This window comes from Dermacentor silvarum, chromosome 3 (genome assembly GCF_013339745.2).
Source record: "Dermacentor silvarum isolate Dsil-2018 chromosome 3, BIME_Dsil_1.4, whole genome shotgun sequence".
Taxonomy (NCBI): Eukaryota; Metazoa; Arthropoda; class Arachnida; order Ixodida; family Ixodidae; genus Dermacentor; species Dermacentor silvarum.
In genome coordinates this window covers 46112577-46119952 of record NC_051156.1, presented here as the reverse complement: position 1 = coordinate 46119952, position 7376 = coordinate 46112577, and the positions used below count along the sequence as shown (strand labels likewise).

General features: G+C 45.0%; 1 long non-coding RNA gene across 1 annotated transcript; it reads left to right on the top strand.

Annotated features, from left to right (window-relative positions):
• The first annotated feature begins 530 nt into the window (after positions 1–530).
• On the top strand, positions 531–4893 carry LOC125943771 (uncharacterized). Its single transcript, XR_007465884.1, has 2 exons — positions 531–1087; positions 3291–4893. It is a non-coding gene; the product is annotated as an uncharacterized LOC125943771 (long non-coding RNA).
• Positions 4894–7376: the final 2483 nt, after the last annotated feature.

The following is a 7376-nucleotide window of genomic DNA, read 5'->3' as shown; positions in this document are numbered from 1 at the left end:
TGCATCGTTGTGGTGTTTTCGAATCAGCTAGCTCCTGCCTTACCACCGGACAGCCATGTACGACTGCGCACAATTACTATCTCAAACAAAATACCCGAAAGTAAACTGCAAAGTGCTCATCTTCAAGGATGCGGTAGAATTCCACGTCGCATGGCTCACTTCGTCTTGATGTGTTCGCTATACATTGAAATCGATGGTGTAACGCCTGCCACACGGTAAGCGCATGTTGTTACACATTCAAAGAGGAGCGGTGACGTACCAGCGGCCGTGGTCGTAGTCGTACTGTCGAGATCAATGTAGCGACCGCGTTCGCGCCCTTTCCGTTTGTGCTCCGACGCCGCGGTGCTCGCTGTGCATGTTCACGGCGTCTCTTCTTCGCATGTGCAGCAATATGCGCTTTCCCTGCGGCGCTGTAAGCGTCGCACCGTCGATTTCAATGTAGAGCTCCGTTTCCAAATTAACATCGGTGGCTTCTGCTCGCCACGTTGCCGCTGGTGCGCAGTGAGCCCACTACCCTTTTATTCTACACTCTAAAAACTAGGGAGAGTATCGCAGGAGTGAAGGGGCCGATTTACTCTTCAAGGCATCGTTTTACTCTCGCAAAATGCCGGGGAGAGTGAAACGCATTGTTCACTCTATCCGCATCGAGAGAGTGAAATGTTATATCTACTCTGCCGATCTGAGAGAGAGTGGAATGCCTGTTCCACTCTCGCGGCAACAGAGAGCAAAACGTTGCATATACTGCTGCTTAAACTGCATGAGGCTGGTCGGGAACATGGCGATGTATCGCTCACACAGGCAGAGCAAAGAGCGCATCGTTTTTCTTGTAAGAGAAGAGGCAGCCAGCGCGCAAACTGGTTTGGAGATCAGCGCACTACTTTTTGTTTCGGAGTCGCCCCACAGCGCGCCCGCACAACATCGCGGAGCAGCACAGCGCCGGAGAAAGGCGATCCGTTCAGCGGGCAGGCCCGGGCAGGCGGCGGGCGCGAAGGCCATCCAAGAAAACTCTTGTGTCAGCCACGTTTCACTGCCGCGAGAAGAGGACAGTTGTTCGTTGTTCGTTTAATTGAACAACAAATACTCCACGGTAAGTGATTTCTAACTTACGTGGCACATTCTGCCTATATGACATGCTATCGCCAGGCAGTGATCGCGAAGTTAAGCCTGTTAAGCCGCCGCGATTGCCAGCGGACTAGGTATGTCAATAGAAATGTCAAATAGAAAAAGCCAGTCGTCGCGGTGACTGCATGTGATTTTATCACTTGCCGCAATCCGTAAGATCTTTCAAAATCGCAAACGTTCAGTGAAGCACGGTGTGTTCAATAATAAGTGAGGCGCCGGCGTGGCATAAAAAGGTTTCTTCACCAGCCGATGATTCCGTGCCAATGCCGAGCGTGCTTAGCGTGTGTTTTAAGTGTTTGAACTTATTCAGTTTCGCAGTCTACGGTGTGCGGAGCGCTGTTTAACGAAGGAGTTGCATAACAAAAGGCGTCAGCTTGTTGGCGGCATGCTTTCGTTATATTAAGGCGCGCGCACGACATTGTGTTCGCCCATGGGTAATCTGCGGCCAGTGAAGTTACGTGCAGCGCTAGCGCCTGTTAGAAAGTTGCCGCAGGCATACAGCTGCACGTTGCGTGAGGTCAGTTTGGCGCGTAATGTTAAACTGCCTGAATACGCATTGGGAATTGTTGCTTTGGGCTGAATAAGACACCTTTTTTTGCCAATGTAATAAATTGGTGTGAATTTATGTCTGATTTTGTGTCTCGTGTTGCGGTTTCCGAGCACGGTGCGAATGTGAACCGGCGCGTTGCGTATCGACTCGGTGACGGATCAAGCGGCGAGTTATGCACTGGAATCGAATACAATGACTACTGTTGTAGGATTACCGTGGCAGGGACGTTCTACATTATTGATATTGGCTCGGTCTCCACGTTTAGAGTTTTCGATATGCCTGTGCATTTGCTAGATTGAGTTGGCACTTAAAAATTATGTTGTATGAACGGCTAAATCAACCTTCCTCTGTGGGATCCAACCGTAAGCTGTGCATTTTGCTATTGCAGGGCAGATTGAAATGTATTTACCATGTTGTTATTTTTCGTGGAGAAATGAAGTATCAAAGTAAAATGTTACCTTGCAGTTTACCAGTCGTTTGTCATGCACAAACTATAAGTTGGTCTAATAAACTAATAACGTTGGTCTAACTGAAGCTTTTACATGCCTTCAAGAATGTAAAATGCTAGATTTCAAACTGCAGCAAGAGTCGAGTCCGTCAAAAGTGAACCCCACTGCGTACCTCATAAATGGAAATAAGTTCATGCTTTTAGAAATCTGAGATGCAGGCCGCAGTGAACTGTTTCTTGTTTTTTTTTTAAATGCGGGTAAACTTGGCGTAACAGGCCTTGCTACCCCTTCTTATAATCGCACCCAGTAATATCCATTGAACTAGATAACCATATTGTCATGCCTACTGCAAATATGATGGTCAAATTATGGCTTGAGCAGTGTCATAACCGGAGGGGGGGGGGGCACAGTGGGCACATGCCTAGGATGTGTCACAAGTGGTGTTTGTGACACATCTGAATTCGTCATACAGCTTTGCACTCTTTGCTTTTCGGTAGGTTACATAAAAACTACATGCTTCACTGTTCAGTTAAATGACTGCAGATTTGAGCACTTCATATCGTAATCAACTTCAAGTGCAGCATAAGCAGAGCATACAGAATTCATTCTCATAAGTTTGACGGGTTTCTTTAAAGGTGGTTTACCTCCTTTTCATGTCATGTCCCGTCATACTTCTAGCACCACATTTGCGTTATTGTTGGCCACTTGTGTATGCCGAGTGTAGTCTCTATACTTTTCCTAACTCCACTAGCTATGTTCCCTTTACTTTGGCGGCTGATTTCTTTTGTTTTAGATAAGCCAAAGAGCCCAAATTCTCTTCAGGAATTATATTTGTTCATAACGTCAGAAATGAGATGCAGACAATACCACCACTGCTCTCTCCCCTAGAGGAGGGGATGCGTTTAGGAAGTGTGCCAACAATGACCAATATTTTATTTTTCGGAATTTTTGTAACACTAGTGCTGGACTGAGGCCTAACGGCCACTTTTCTTTTTTATTTCCTTAAGTCAAGAAATTGAAATTGGTTTTGAAGTTGACTATTACAGCCATTTACATGTTTCACTTGCATTACAGTGCAAATACTTAGTGCCATGACCTTTTTCCTCGACTGTTTTTAGATGGTTTCACAATATTTCCTCGTGTTCATTTGCGCGCACAATGTTTTTCAGGCACCCGCTTTATAAAACTCAAGAAGGCAGCTGCAAGGAGAAAATCTTGTCAAGGAGCCAGCTCAGCACGACTCCACATGGTGCAGAGGAGCGCACTCCAAAGCATCAAAATGTGTTGCCATGCAATTTGGATGAGAAAACTAAAATGTGGGTATACTGGGTGTACCATGTAACTAAATGGCATGAAAACTTTCAAAAGACAGTACGTCACACAAAGATGAAAGTTTCAAATGTTTTTTACATGCGCATGTGACTTTGTCAGATTGCTTTCGCATCTGCATTCGGCAGACCATAAGGTATTTTAACAAGTGCCGCAATGAACACCAATTAGTTATTAGGGCAGCAATGTACTCGCATTTGACACTGCACTAATGTAGCAGGAGATGGTGCATACGCTTTAGCCTGCATCACGACCAAGTAGCACACGGAATTATGGAAGCATTCAGCAGAAAAAAAATCGCAATGCAAGATGTACCATCCAGCCTCCATTGTCATCATTGATACCAAAATGGCACTGCTAGAATGAAGATAAATGTGTGAAGTGGTGTTCTTTGGTGGTGTGGCCTTTTTCTTTTCTTTGCTTCCTTGCATTGCTCCTTTGTGTTTGGTTACGAACATGTGCCATGTATTAGCAATGAAACGGAAAAGATTGATTTACAAGCAAAAATCCCCACTTCTCTGATCAGATCATTAGAATATGCATCTGTACGAAATGAACAAACTATCACGTGATGTCTTATGAGAAAGAAAATTATACAATAGGCAACAAAAGTACCACAACAGTTGTGAAATGCGTCAGTGCGCTGTGGCAATAGCTGTCTACGAAATACAGTGCGTGGGAAAGCGCGATGGCACGATCCCGAGAGCTCCAGGAAATTACTTGCATGAGGACGCCAAGAGTGAAGTCAAGCTTTCTGCCAAAAGACTATCAGCTTTCGATCCAACCCAATCGGAGCAATGATACGCCACTGTAGTGCCTTGACACCGAGCGGAGAGAGTGTTGGACAACCACGGCAAGATGCGCGTTTAGAAAAAAGGGGGTGCAGCCCATGCATGAATAACTATGTGAAATATTATAACCAAAACTAGACGGTGCGGCTTTACACGAAAATATACAACACATTTCTAAATATACTGTATACTCTCAGTCAGGAGCATCCATACGCTTCATAGGATGTTATCAAACGAGCTGCTGTCTTGAAAGTAATTTGCGCATGAAAAAACTTTTCCTGCGCAAATTACATTACCAGCCTCATGCTTACCAGCTTATCTGATAACGTACGGTATATAAGTACACGAGTTTAGTGCTTGAAATGCGTTTTCTGACCAGTAATGTGGTGCATATTTCTCTTCAATTGTAGTGCCAATACTTCGCGAGTTTGCGCATGTTTGTTATTTGTTTGATTTTACATTGTATACTTTCATTTTTTTAAATGTTGCCAATTGAACATAAAAAATATTTCTCACTGCATTAGCGATGAAATGTTAAAGAAAATGTTTATGTATTATTGCAAGATGTGTCGTAAAGTTCATGAAAATCCGTGTAATCGGATTTTAAGTGTATCTGTATGTTTTTCGAAATTTGACTCAGTTTGCCTTGTGACTGTTTGATCAATAAAAATGTTGACCTTTTAAGAAAATTATGTTTCATTCGAGTGACTCGGCGGCTAAAAATCCAATTCACCAAGCATAAGTGCAGGAGCTCCTTATGAAGGAATCAAATATCCCCGACATGTAAGTGTTGTGAATCACCTCTGATGTGGCCATGGCACTGCATAGCAAGTGCTTTCACACAACTAGGAGGAGTACCAGCACTCTGTCTGAAGGAGTACAGACACTCTGTTAGGAGGAGTACAAGCACTCTGTTTGGGGGAGTAGAAGCACTCGGTTCGAGGGAGTACTAATACTCTTGTGGGGTGGAGTATTCGTACTCTGGAAGGAGTTCTAGCACTCTGTTGAGGAGGAGTACTAATACTCTGTCCGGGGGAGTTGCTGTACTCTCTCCGAGATGGAGGCGTTTTACTCCTGAAAAGAGAGTGAAATATGGGACAAGCAGATACTCCCTCAAAGAGAGTTCCCGGAACTCTCTTTGTTTTTAGAGTGTATAGTCCACTTTACCCGCGGTTGTTTGGCTCGCCATTATAGAATTTATCCTTAGTTTATGTAAATATACCAACGTCAAATTATTTAACAAATTAACTGTATAATGTAGGTGATGTGTCTGTAGGTTGAGGCGAATATGGGACCGGTCAGTCAGCGCTGTAGAAAACCGTGCTGCTGTCGACGTCGCCAGCACCGTCGCCTATTCGTACACTGCTTCGTCGCTCCTGCTGCCGGACGAAGCTCCTTAGGGTCGAGCCTTGACCGCTGTCGCCGCGCCGTCGCGCCGTTATAGCCACGCTAGTACTCGCCGCTCCCGCTAGAAGCGCAGCTGTGCTTTCTCTTTCTCTCTTGTTCCCAACACGCTCTCTCTCTCTCTTGTCCGTAGCTAGGGGCGCTGCGGTGCACAAGGGCGTTCGTTCCCGACGCGCTCTCTCTTTCTCTCTTGTTCCCAACACGCTCTCTCTCTCTCGTCCGTAGCTGGGGGCGCTGCGGTGCACAATGGCGTTGATTTATCCTACATGCGTAATGGACAAATGGTGCAACATAAGGTCCCTGGACTGATGTACGCAGACGACATTGTGCTACTATCGGACAATAAAAAAGATTTACAGATACTTGCGAATATCTGTGGGAATGCAGCGACAAACCTAGGCCTTAAGTTTAGCACAGAGAAATCGGGAATTGTGATCTTTAATGAAGAGACGAGTAACTTCATGGTGTCAATTCAACAGCAAGTAATACCCATAGTGAAGCAATAGTACCGCAGCGTACACATAAACGAAGGAAAGAATTACTCAAGCAACCACCAAGATAATCTGAAAATAAAGGGGAAGCGGAATGCAGCAATAATCAAACACAGAGCACTGTGGGGCCACAATAAGTATGAGGTGGTGCGTGGAATCTGGAAAGGAGTAATGGTGCCAGCCCTAACATTCGCAAATGCCATTATATGCTTAAAATCGGATATCTTGTCGGGTTTGGAAGTTAACCAAAGATCAGTAGGACGGTTGGCTTTGGGAGCCCACGGTAATACCACACATGAGGCAGTGCAGGGTGACATTGGTTGGGCCTCTCTTGAAGTCAGAGAAGCACAGAGCAAAATTAGTTTTGAAGAAAGGCTCAGGAACATGGATGAAAATAAATGGGCGGCTAAAGTGCACACGTATCTCTACATGAAAAGCGTGGACACAGAATGGAGGAAGAGGTCAAGGAAGTTGGCAACCAAGTACAGGATAATCGAAACTGTAAATAGACAACCAGGAGTCATCAGAAAGAAAGTGAGGGAAATAGAGACTGTGAATTGGATGCAAAGAATGTAAACAAAGGGACAATGGAGATTTACGAGAATGAAGAAAGAAACTAGGAGGGAAAATCTGTACGATAACAAACGGGCAGTGCCTTGCTATTTGAGGCTCGAGCCGGTTGCCTAAGGACCAATACATACCGGAACAAATATTCGGAACTAGATGAGGCATTTGTATGCTGCAGTAAAGATCCAGAGACAACTCAGCACATACTAATGGAATGCGATGGGATCCACCCAGCGACAACCGTAGGTAGCGTACAACTCCCAGAAGCGGTTGGGTGTAAAGTCGAAGGAAACATCAGCAGATCAGTCGTAGAGATAAGCAAGAGACGATTAGAGTACTGGTGGAAAAAAAGCAGGAAAAAGATGGATGCGACGTCATCTCTTAAAATCATAGGTAGTGGTACAAGGTAAATTTTTGAAGAAGACAAATAATGACAGGTATATAAAAAATGCTAGATAAAGAACATGTATGGTATACCTCATTAAATAAAGCAGGCTAGGTGACTATTTGTCGCCGCCCCGTTTCAAAGGGGGTGCCAATAAATCATCATCATCATAAGCGTTCGTTCCTGACGCGCGCTCTCGTTCTCTCTTGTTCCCGACCACGGTGGAAGAATATTTAGGTGTTGACACTGCGCGCGAGCGAGCGTCCAGATTATGTTCGGCCGCGCGCG